The sequence below is a fragment of the Acinonyx jubatus genome, chromosome B2, assembly GCF_027475565.1.
Source record: "Acinonyx jubatus isolate Ajub_Pintada_27869175 chromosome B2, VMU_Ajub_asm_v1.0, whole genome shotgun sequence".
NCBI classification, from domain to species: Eukaryota; Metazoa; Chordata; class Mammalia; order Carnivora; family Felidae; genus Acinonyx; species Acinonyx jubatus.
In genome coordinates this window covers 38,355,676-38,368,454 of record NC_069385.1, presented here as the reverse complement: position 1 = coordinate 38,368,454, position 12,779 = coordinate 38,355,676, and the positions used below count along the sequence as shown (strand labels likewise).

The 12,779-nt window shown below is 39.9% G+C and overlaps 1 protein-coding gene across 8 annotated transcripts in view; it reads left to right on the top strand.

Annotated features, from left to right (window-relative positions):
- The window catches only part of NCOA7 (nuclear receptor coactivator 7), a 162,010-nt gene that overhangs the window by 17,845 nt on the left and 131,386 nt on the right, over positions 1-12,779 (top strand). Inside the window, exon 1 of one of the 8 annotated variants that reach the window (XM_053222278.1) lies at positions 6,960-12,681. The exons of the other annotated variants lie outside the window; for them this stretch is intronic. The gene's annotated coding sequence lies outside the window, so the exon portion shown is untranslated. Of the gene's footprint in view, positions 1-6,959; positions 12,682-12,779 lie in introns of those variants that run through there. 8 annotated transcript variants of the gene reach the window in all.

Genomic DNA, 12,779 nt, shown 5'->3' with positions numbered 1-12,779 from the left:
CATTGTGTTCTCACATGGGAGAAGGTGCGAGGGATCTCTCTGGGACCTCTTTTATGAGGGCACTAATCCCATTGATGAGGGGTCTAGTCTGACCTCATGACCTAACCACTTCCCAAAGGCCCCACCTGATATTATCACCTTGGGCATTAGCTTTCCAACATATGAATTCGGGAGTGGTGGAGACACAATCATTCAGTGTATAGCAGGAATAGGAAATTCACAAATCAGTAGCTACAGATAGCCAAGACATGAAAAAGTATTCAACTTCATTGTATCAAAGAAATGCTGATTATAATTAGATTTTAAAAGTCCATGACAGTGCTGGGAAGATTGAGGTTGGGTCATATTCCTTTTTTCATAGGTGGTGAGAAGGTATGTTGGTATACTTTATTTTATTTATTTTTTAATGTTTATTATTTTATTTTTTGGGAGAGTGTGTGTGGGTGGGTGGGGGAGGAGCAGAGAGAGAGGGGGACAGAGGATCTGAAGCAGCCTCTGTGCTGACAGCAGAGAGCCTGATGTGGGGCTCGAGCTCATGAACTCTGAGACTGTGACCTGAGCTGAAGTCAGATGCTTAACCGACTGAGCCACCCAGGTGCCCCTATGTTGGTATATTTAGATTGACAATAGTTTAGCTAATAGAATTTTTTGGCACCAGTGGTTCTATCCTAAGAGTGCATCCTAAGGAATTCAGGAATGAGGCTTAATTTCAGTGATTACTGTACTGTCTTTGGGCGGCATGTGAAATGGTCGAAGGGTTAAGAGGAGGGGTTCTGGAGCCAGGTGCCCCACTTGGAATCCTATTCCACCCCTTACCGGCCCTGTGAACTTAGGCAAGTTAATTTCTCCTTGATTTTATCATCTATAAAGTGAAGATAATAGTATCTACCTCCCATACTGTATTGAGAATTAGATAAGTTAATATATGTAAAGTACAGTCACAGAGTAAGCAACTCTAAGTGTTAGTTGTTATCAAGGGTGATGATTTGAAAATTTGAGACAAATCCAACAGTGGAGTCATGTTTAAGTGATGGTATACCAAAGACCCTAATTTGATTTTAAAACATACCTGCATAGAAGAAAAGACAGGAAAGTGACAAAATAGTAAAGTTTTTCCCCCCTTGATGGGATCATAGGTAATTTCTGTTTTTCACATTTTTATTATCCATATGTATTACAGTGATACTTGTTAGAAATTATAAAATTGGGGCGCCTGGGTGGCTTGGTCGGTTGGGCGTCCGACCTCGGCTCAGGTCATGATCTCACAGTCTGTGAGTTCGAGCCCCGCGTCGGGCTCTGTGCTGACAGCTCAGAGCCTGGAGCCTGTTTCAGATTCTGTGTCTCCCTGTCTCTCTGCCCCTCCCCTGTTCATGCTCTGTCTCTCTCTGTCTCAAAAATAAATAAATGTTAAAAAAAAAAATTAAAAAAAAAAGAAATTATAAAATTAATGTATCATAGGATTCTTATATTCTCGATGTTTCTTTATCAAATGTATATTCATTTTGACATATTTTACTTTCTCTTCCTCCTTTCAAATCTGCTAATATTTCACTTCCCCAACATTTTCACCCACATGCCATCTGCTTGATATTTTCTTGCACTTAGCTTGCTTGTTTTGTGTATAGATCAGCCCCAAGGCTAGTTCTTCAAGAATAAGTAGACCAAATGAAATGATTGATGACATTTTAGTGGTGGTAGCTTTCTCATGGAAGTTAAAGCCAGAGAATGCAGCTGCCATGATAATGGCTCTGTATCTTCTCTACATTTCAGGCACTCCTCCTTATCTCCTGCTCCCCATCTGAATGAACTCAGCACTCCAGGACCCCTCTCACACACAGGGGTAATTCCTGCCTCTGGGGCTGTTGACTGCCCCCTTTATTGGAGATTTCCTGCACATTTCTTCCTTTAAAGCCAATATTCTGCACCAGGTTGATACTTAATTCCATAAACACTTTCCAGGACATCTTCTCTACCCTGATTATGGTTATTTTGGCACTTAACTATTTGTACCACAAATTAAATATTGGCTTGTTTTATGGCTTAGTTGTTCTTACAGTAAGCTGATAGGGTTGTGTTTTATATTACTCTATGCCCTTCAGTTTTCCAGCACATGGAACACAGGAATGTTGGATGTTGTTGTGGTGACAGTATTCTTAAGAGATGATTTATGAGTTTTGTGTTCCATCTTTCCTCTGTCCAACCTTCTCCTTCCTTTATTTTCAAAATCAGAATGTTACGTCATTTGGTTCTCTCAGTCTTCTAGATATTTACCTGAAAATTTGATAATATGTTTTCATTCCTAAAGCCTAAAAACCAAAGAGCTCAGTTGCAGAGAGCACCATGATTAGCAACGGGTTTATGATTGGGGTCCAGTAACATACAAACTAATCCTAATTGCAAGGACACCTCTGTCATCGTCTCTAAAATATTGCTTGTTTCATCAAGACAATTTAATGAATCTTCCAGAGAATGTGTTTAAAGTTCATAAATATGTTAGATTCTTATAGATCTTGCATTTCCTGGAAAGGACAAAATCCTAGGAAATGTTTTCATATGTCTACCCTTGTACGCTGGACCAGTGGTTTCCCAGCTGGGGTTCATGTGCCCCATGAGGGTAAGGGAAGAAATTGTTAGAATGTCTATATCATCTTTTCATGACTTCTATTTTTGTTACATGTTTTACAATGCATATATTAGTGCAGAAGACATGTTTTTTAGAAGAAAATATATATAGGGGCACCTGGGTGGCTCAATCGGTTGAGCGTCCGACTTCGGCTCAGGTCATGATCTTGTGGTTCGTGGGTTCGAGCCCCACGTCGGGCTCTGTGCTGACAGCTCAGAGCCTGGAGCCTGTTTCAAATTCTGTGTCTCCCTCTCTCTCTGACCCTCCCCCATTCATGCTCTGTCTCTTTCTGTCTCAGAAATAAATAAACGTTAAAAAAAATTAAATAAATAAATAAGTAGAAGTAAATATGTATATATGTATATATATATATATATATATATACATATACATATATATATTAGGATTTTATGTTCAGGTACTTTTATTGACATGGACTATAACTTTTAAAATGGAGGCCACCAGGGCTCCTGGGTGCCTGAGTTGGTTAAGTGTCTGACATGATTTCGGCTCAAGTCATGATCTCATGGTTTGTGGGATGGAGCCCCACATCAAGCTCTGCGCTGACGTTGCAGAGCCTGCTAGGGATTCTCTCTCTTGCCCTCTCTCTCTGCCCCTCTCTCCCACTTGTTCTCTCTCTCTCTCTCAAAATAAATAAGTAAACTTAAAAAAATAAAATGGCGACCACTGATCTGAATAAAAGGCAAGACCTTATTGTTCTATACCCCGAAGTCAGTTTCTATTAGGTATTTAGCCATAACAAATTAAAAATGAACTTGATAAACATAGATCCTATGCTAGCCTAAGCTAGGAGTTGTAATGTGCATGTGCATGTGCTTATGCACATGAAACGTAAGACATGTTCCCTGCCTTTAGAGAGCTTACAGCCTGAGCAGAAGAATGGGGCATGATCAGTGATTAATTAGAAAATGGTACAAGATAGCATAGGTGTGCATGGGAAACCTAACAGCATGAGACTATATTTTATGTTAGACTAAAATTGCTAAAGTATGATAATAGCAGCATAATACACGGTGATGCTGTGTTCTCAGAATATTTCAAAACCCTGTTTATGTTCAGAATATTTTTCTTGGTAATCAGGTCATTTCTCTGTCTACCTATTCAAATAGCTATGCTTAAATTATCTCCTAGGTACAGATGTTAATTGTGGAAGCTTTCTGCTCTAATACTCAAAAAGTCATACCAGTGCTCTCAATTACTGGCTGACATTTCTGTAAATTCCAAGAGAAAGTGGCGGAACAGCCATGGTGGGAAAGCAGTAACATTTTTGATGCGGTGTTCCTGTGGAACAGTGATGGTGTATACAATTTAAAACAAGCGAATTAGTTTCCTAAGGCTGCTCTGACAAGGTAGCACAAACTGGGTAGCTTAAAACAACAGAAATTCATTGTGTTACAGTTCTGGAGGTTAAAATTCTAAAATTGAGGTGTTGGCAGAGCCATGATCTCTCTGAAACTTGAGAGAAATCCTCTGTTGCCTCTTCCGGCTTCTGGTGATTTGCTGGCTGTCCTTGGAATCCTTGGCTTGCAGCTACATCACCGTAATCTGCTCTGTTATCACGTGGTGTTCCTGTGTGACTCTGTCTTCATGTGGCCCTCCTCTTCTAAGGACACCAGTCATACTGGATTAGAGGCCCACCATACTCCAGTATGACCTCATCTTAATTGCATCTGCAAGTACCCTTTTTCCAAATAAAGTCACATTATGTGGTATTGTGGATACAACTTAAACCTTTGGCACGGGGGCGAGGGGGTAACACAGTTCACCTCATAACAAAAAGTAACATCAAAGTCTGTGGGTAAATATACCAAGATGTGCATGAGTTACCCTTGGTGTCAAGTGATGCCTTCTTACAGTTAAACTTCCATAGCCATGCACATTGGTTAAGGGATGAATGACAACTGGACGGAAAGGAAGATTTCTTGGCTATTTGTATTAATTGGCTGCTTCTGTCTCTGGGCTTTGGTATTCCAGGCCTTGGTAGAGTTATTCTTATAGACAGTAGTATGTAATATGTGGCTTTGATCTTCCTGGTAAAAATCCACAAAGTAATTTGTGGATCAGGATATTTCTAAGGATGTATTGGTTTTTTGTTTTTGTTTTTTTTGTGTGTGTGTGATACAGCTGCATAACAGCCTCCAAATCTTAGTGGCTTAGAACCACAATTATTTATTTCATATTCCTAAATCTGTAGATTGACTGCGGTTTGGCTGCTCTTGGTTCAGTTTGACAAGGGTGGGCTGGATTCCAAAGTTAAGGTAGGAGTTCAGGTCAATTCTACATGTTTTTATCCTGGACAGGGCTGAAGAAGCAAAAATTGCTACCTGGAGCATGCTCTACTAGTGGAGAGCAGAAATTTGCCAGGCCTCCTAGTGCCTCAAGTTGAATTAGGTACGCTGTTAATTCTCCACCTGTTGGTCAAACAAGCCACATGGCCAAGGGGGGTGGATGCAGGCTTCGCGCAGTAGTGCAAAGCGCCACAAGGTGGCGTAGCAAAGGGTGTGGGTGTAGATTTCTGGAACCGGGAGGAAGTGTGGAATTGAGAACAATCCAGTGTAGCAAAGGGCCATTTTCTTTTGAATCTTACAAGAACTTTTTTATGAAGCAACTTACTAAACCTTTAAAAGAGAATGTATTTAAGCCACAGACTTGGTTTCTTAATCCAGTCTCTTGGAAAATTGTAGTTGAATATACCGTACATTTTTTTTCCAAGAAGAGGTCATAGTATTTCACAATGCTGATTTAATTTTGTGTTGGGCAGATTTCCTGTTAGACACTTTTCATTATGCCTTCTTCCTGAACCCATATTTGTGTATTTAGCACATTTTAGACTGTACTGACCAAAGCACCACATGACCCTCTCCGTCTTTACATTAGACATTGGAGGAGAATCTGGTAGAATTGCAGTCCTCTTGAACATGCTCTGATAGAGAACATTTTCATTAAGGGTGAAACTGTTTCTGGTTTACATGATTGTTGACCGTGCACCGCTGTTGAAGTATAACCATGAATGGTTGTTTTCAGTGTTGTCCTGCTTCAAGCATCTTCCCTAACAACACTGGCCCATGTGACCTCGTCCTTTTCCTTCCATTAACACCTCTCTGTACATAACACATTTTATTAGACATGAATTTTTATAATACTCATTTTTTTCTAATTTTTTAAAAATTTATGTTAATTTTATCTCCTTGTCTAAAATCAAAGTTTTCTTAGAGCCCATTGAGTCCTTTTTAGATTCATAGGTTTTAGATAAATAGTATGGTGGTAGAAATAAAACAAGTTTTTAGCAAATGCTTACTGAATTGAAGAGACTGAATACGTATGTGTGACAAGGCACTATTTTGGAATAAGTGTAAATTGTCTTTTGCCTCTTGTACTCTCCATTGTAAATAAATATACTGAAAGTACATTAAAAAGAATGATAATTCAATTATTTTTTAGTTTACATTTTACAAGTGTGGGCGTATGCCAGTGTATTTTGAAAATGCATGCAACTGCAGATACTCTCCATAAGAGAACAAAGAAGCACATTGCCTTTTCCTTAGTGAAATGGTTTACCTGGCAAAGGGAACTTTTATGTCTCTTGGTAGTCTCAAAAGACACCCAGATTGAATTGTTGAAAACTAGTGTTTGAAGCCCATAAATTGTATGTTCTTTGTAAAGGCATTCCATTTATGACCTCTTTTATCCGTTAAATTTTATTGGTTTTGTTTGCATCAATTAATTCTAATTCAGATCTATCAAATAGACCCTCCCAATAAATTATCTAAAAGCAACAATAAGAAATCAGTGGTAGTGGTAGTAAATTAGTAGTAACCACTGCTCACTTTTATTTCTGTTCTGAAATGGAAGGACTCGGGGCATGGCATAAGGCCACAAGCCATGCAGTAGTGACAGCATTTGCTGTGAGTACAGGGAGCTGGAGCCGTGATTCACATTGGCACCTATTTTCTTTCTTTCTTTTTTTAATGTTTGTTTATTTTGAGAGAGAGACGGGGGGTGGGGAGGGGCAGAGAGAGAGGGAGCAAGAGAATCCTAAGCAGTCTCCTTGCTGTCAGTGTGGAGCCTGATTCGGGACTCACAAACCATGAGATCATGACCTGAGCGGGGACCAAGAGTCAGACGCTTAACCGACTGAGCCACCCAGGCGCCCCACATTGGCACCTACTTTCTACAAGGCCTTGGGGAACGAACTTCAGTTCTGTACCAGTACAGAGACTCCAGAAGAGAGTGGAGCTTATTCCTTTTGGGACAAGGCCAGAAGAGGTCAGGGGGTGGGGGGGCAAGGGGGGACTCAAAAGGCCAAAGATCCTAGGATTTTAGCATAGGTCTGATAATATTAAAGTGAGTTCCAGAAGTAATCAAGGACAAACTTTTGTTCCCATGTCACCTGTTTTGTTTTTGTTTTTTAAATGCTCTTTCGTGCCTGCCACGTTTAGATTCATTTTAGGGATCATCTAGGGTGATTTTGCAGTGCTGGAGCAATAGGAAGGGGGTGTCCCCAGAAACCACTTATGTGGGTGATGCTGGCATCAGAGTTTTCCCCATTCTTGTGAAAGACAATCATATGCTTGTAGTGGACACTAAATAAATAATGATTGATGGTGAGAAAGAGGAAGTTTTTTCTGTGTATGAGAAGTGAGAATGGCAGAGTAAACTGTGTTCTGTTTTCATTGCCTCTCATAACTTTATACGTGACCTTCTGCCTATTTTTCCCCTCTAATCTGTCTTTGTGCATGTGGAAAACTGTTCAAAACTGAATTCTTATATTATTATGAGTATTAACGGAGGAGTTCATGTAATACATTAAAAACCTCTGGTAAAATTTTTATAGAATCATAATTTTTAGCTCTAAAAAGGACCTACAATTTTAGTCTCTAGAAAAAAAAGGACTTTTATAACAAAATCAATAAAGAAATGTTATTTTAAAAAGGTGAAAATTCCATTTTCTGATTCTGATTCCTTGCTTTTACTGGTTTTTAGTGGAAAAATAATTGGATAGTCAGAGGACTGCATTTCCAAACAACAGAAGAATGGTCGGCTGTTAAATATTTCTGGCATATTCACAGTTATGACATTATTTCAGATCTTAAGACTAAAGAGGTAATTCATTTAGTTTAGTGGATCAAGGGAATATGCTCTCTAGTTAGCTCTTTAAAAATCTCATTCAGTGCAGTAAATATTTATTGAATGCATTGGCATAGTCACTGCAGTGCATTCATTAATGAATAATAATAACTAGCCTGCATACAGTTCAAGATTTACATCCTAAAAGACAATTGGCCAAAAAGTTGGTGTTCACACTCTTGTTCTTTTTAGCGGTGGGTGAATTCAAGAAGAACTAGGCAGTTGATGTGAAAATTCTGTGTGGTGATCTACCCTCGCATTAGAGGCCATTATTAGTGCTTTTGACTTTGGCATCAGGTAAAGCTGATTATTCTGGCTCTCACTCATATGGCTATTTGACCTTGAATAAGTTCTTTAACCCTTCTAAACTTCAGATTCTTTATCTGAAAAGGATTACGAATATTAACTCCTCATATAGTCATAAAGATTAAACGCTGTGTGTAACAGCATTCAGCAAACCCTTGGTGCATGTGGTTAAGGTTCAGTAAACAGTGAACTGTTGCTGATTGCTGTCAGCTTTGTATTCACGAGAGCTGTCTAGCTTGACTTAGTTTACTATGGGATTTTTCTGTTTGGGGCAAATTTGAATATAGCTCTTCAGGTGATGTTGAAGGTAGGTATAATTTTCCTGAATACTTGAATGTTTGGGTTCGCTGAATATAATTTTCTGTTCCCACTGGACACTAGATTCTATAGACACCTTTTGGACCCATTTAATCTGTAAACAGCCCTTTACAGATGAAGAAGCTGAGGGCCAGAGAAATGGAGTAACTTGCCCCCAATTACAGACTTTGGAGATCCTGGAGTCTGAATATTAACCAGGCCTGTCCTGTTTCGGAGGTGCTGTGGCGCCTTAATAACATAGGTCAAAGAGGTCAGATGAAGCACAGAGCGTCTTGAAGACAGATAACTTCTTGTGTGTGGAGTTTATACAATCTCAGCTTTGAAGGAACTTTTGAAATTAAAAAAATTTAGTTAAAAAAGTTTTAAATGTTAGTTTACCCACAGAGTGTGATTTTCTGCTGTAACAGGTAGTTCTCGATGAGTGCCGTATCCCCTGCAGGGCACACTTGGTTCCCCATGGTTATCAGAATGGGGGGCACTACGGGCATTTACTTGGGGGGCGGTAGAGGTGCCAAATGCCCTGTAATGAGTGGGACGGTTCTAGACAACAAGCGGTTGTCCCTTACACTCAGGAATTTTGTATCTTCTGTAGGACCTATGTGAATATTTATTGGGACATTCTAAAGAAAAGAGTTCTAAATTACTATGTTTGCAAATACCCAGTTATTGGGGGTGATTAGGTGGCTCAATCGGTTAAGCATCCCACTTCGGCTCAGGTCATGATCTCATGGTTCCTGGGTTCAACCCTGCATGGGCTCTCTGCTCTCAGCAAGGAGACTGCTTGGGATCCTCTGTCTCCCTCTCTCTCTCTGCCCCCCTCTCTCTCTCTGCCCCTCCCTGACTCGTGCACTTACTCACTCTTTTTCTCTCCCCCCCCTCCAAAATAAGTGAATATTCAGGAAAAAAAAAAGAAAGAAAGAAATACCCAGTTATTATTTATGGCACTAGTTTTTATTTTAATGTTCTATGCATTACACCCCAGCCCCATTATCCACCCCTTCTTATCCCCCTCACCTCTGCTTTTCATTTTCCTATTTTCGTTTGTAATGAAATTGTTTCTGATCCCATTTCTCCTATAGCTAAATTTGCCCTATAGAAGTAGGTGCAAGCATCTGAGTATTTCATTATGTCTTTTAGTGAACTTGTGGCTGAGAATTTACTTACTGAAATACTTGTTATAAGTCACTTTCCTTTGGGCATTTTATTGATTTCATACAATTAACTGTGTACCTAGGTTATATTAGCTATGAACTTCATTTCAGTGTTATAAGGGGCATATTATAAAATACACATTTATTTAGATGAAGGGTGTTGATTTGATAAGATTGAGAGCTGCTGGTCTGCAGCGATCTCTTGAAGCGGTTGTTCACCTTGTGCTTAGTCACGTTTGGAGATTAGGAAGCCAACCTGTCTGGAGGCGGCTCTTTGCATCTGTCTGTGAGACAGTTCTTCCTTATGTTAAGCCAAGACCCCTCTCCCTCCGTATCTTATGCTTGGTCCTAGGTATTCCTATTCCCCTTGAAGATCTATTGGTACAAGCCTAAATCTGAGACCAGATAAGATCTTTCAGATGTTTGAGGTAGCTGTCAAGTTCATCCCAACTCTTTTCAGGCTAAACCTGATGAGCTCCCTTGACTATTAATCTTAAAACTTAGTTTTACATCACTTAACCATCCTGTTTCCTCCACTTTCCTGGTATTTCTCCTATAGTGTAAGACCTAGAGTTAAATGCAGTCATTTTAATATATTCTAATCCTCAAGAAGGGTGGCACAGACCATCATAATCTTTTTTATTCTGGGCTGATTAAGTGGGATTGTTCTGTTTGCTTTGAAGGGAAGGGCAGTAGAATCACACTGCTGGGTGTATGGAGCTTATTATCACCTAAAAGTGCAGATCATATTCACTTGTGCTAATGCTAAACTCTGTCTCTTTCATTCCTTAGTTCTTTACCCATATGTGAAACCTCAGGTTCATATGGGGTAAATTCTACCTTCTTACAGACTGTTGAGGTCTGTCTGAATCCAAATACTATTATCTGAGGTGGTATTTACCCCTCTTCCAAAAGTTTAACGAGGAGGCCCCTATTTTCATCCAAGTCAGTGGTAAATTTACTGATGAGGATGGAGGCTAAGAACAAATACTGCATTAAGCTATTAGCATCCTCCCTCCAGGCTGAAGTTAGAGGTCAGCTCCCTGCTCTGGGCTGGTCAGCACATAGCTCTTGGCACAGTGGTTCAGTGCTTTCCTTTATGGGTCTAATCATAGAAGCATCCACCCATGTCCAGCCCACATTTCTCCATCTTATCGATAAGCGGATCAAAAGAAACTTATCAAATGCCTTTAAGTAGTTACACTGTGTTTACCTCATTTCCTTAATGTATGAGAACAGTATCTGTGTCCAAGAGGGAAATTAGGTCAGTGTAATTTGAATAAGCCATCATTCCTCCCCTCCACTGGATCTGTACTCCAGCCATCCCAGACCACTCAGGATTCCCTGATCATCATACATTCTCTGATGACAGCTTGCACATCCTCAGTCTGCCTAATGAGCCCAACCTCTCTTCTGCATGCATCATTGGGGAAGCTCTTAGCAGAGTTAGTTGCTTTAGTTGCTTCCCCTCCGTGCTCTGCCCATATCAGAGGACTTGCCATTTGTCTTACGAGCCAGTGGGTTTTGGTTGCCTGTTCCACCTGAACTTCCTGGCCCATGAATGCTGTCTTCATCATGTGTCTCCAGTAGGGTACTTGGTCCAAGGTACAGGCTTCAGAAAGGGGTCTGCTCATTTGTTGTTGTTCTGCTGAATCATTGGTTTTCTGTAAATATTCTGTATCCCAGGTTTCACTGCCTCCTGTTCCAAGTCCTGGCTAACCTGCCTGTAGTGATCATTTCTAATGTTTTGCTGGGAATCTATGCAATGGTGTGCAGTGTGTAATTTGCACAATCCCTTTGCTTACTTTTGTTGAAAATTAAAATGTATTTGCCCAACAATTTGTATGTAAGTGTTGGATCACAGGGATCTACTCCCAAAGCCAAGACTACACTGTATGTTAGCTAACTTGACAATAAATTATATGAAAAAAATAAAAAATAAAAAAAATTTGTATCAGTGTCTAAAATAAAAAAATTTAAAAAAAAATGTATTTGTGCACTGTTATGCTGCTGGCACTCTTCACACCTTTGACAATCCCTGACCTTGCCAGTGACTTTTTAGAAATCTCATTTGTACATTCTCTTAGATGGAACGTACAGAATGATCTAGCTAGCCTAGAGATGGGTCTTCATTTAAAGTATCTAGGAGCTTTGATAAAATCTCTCTACTTTGCTCCTTTTATAAACTCTACACACAGCATGAGGCTTGATCTCAGGACCCCAAGATCAAGAGTTGCATGCTGTACTGACTGGCCCAGCCAGGCACCCCTCTCCCTACTTCTCTTCAATGAAACTCACATTTGTTTAATTCTTTATGGCTCTAATTTCAGTTCCCTAGGCAAAGAGTAATGGAATAAGAGCTGATGAGTTCTCCATTTATTTTGCCATCTGTTGGCTTTGTCCCATTTTTCCAAGTAGCAGACCATTGGCCTGTCCTTGATCATCACCTTGATTCAGGCATGACTTTTTTGCTTTGGGTTGCTGTTAGGTTCTGTTTTCTATTGTTTTGGTTTTCTGACACACATTTGTTTACTTGGGGGTGTTATCTCCTTGCTGCTCCCCTTACATGTTTGTGGCACCCTTTTGTACCTATTTCTACGTCTTCCCAGGTTTTTTGTTAAAGAGAGTATTCAAATCTGACCTTGGTTAATGCTGAAATTTGAACATCCTTCCTTTGTTTAGATGTGTAGCTTTGAGAACGACTGAACACCTACTCTATTTCTGTAGAAGTGTAAGCATTTTCTGGAAGGAAGTATCTGCATTAGAAAGGTTCAGTTTAGTCTGTTCCTTAAGTGGCCAACTTAGCGTGACCAAGCCTCAAAGCATGTTCTAGCCAGTATTTCATTTGTATAATAGGAAACATGTTGTTGGGAAAACAGTTTATGGCCATGATAGGTACACTGGTGTTTTTCTAGTCTGGGCTGGTTATACTTGAATGTGCAAGGGGCTGCAAGCTATCAGATGCAAAGTCAGAAAGCCACCCTGGGCTGTGTGGGTCCACACGGGTTTATTGTGCTTAGGGAGTCTCCTGTAGCTCTGTGCTTAAATTCTTTCTGAGTGGTGCCACGGTCTCAAACAGGGAGCACTTTGCTGGTAATACAGTAAATATTCTGTCTTCAACGCAGTTCTTACGAGGTAAGGATTTTGCACATGCCTTTTTTATTTTCATAATGAACTGAATTTAGATTTAAATTGTCTCTGCTGACTTAAGATCAGGAGCAGAAATATTCAGA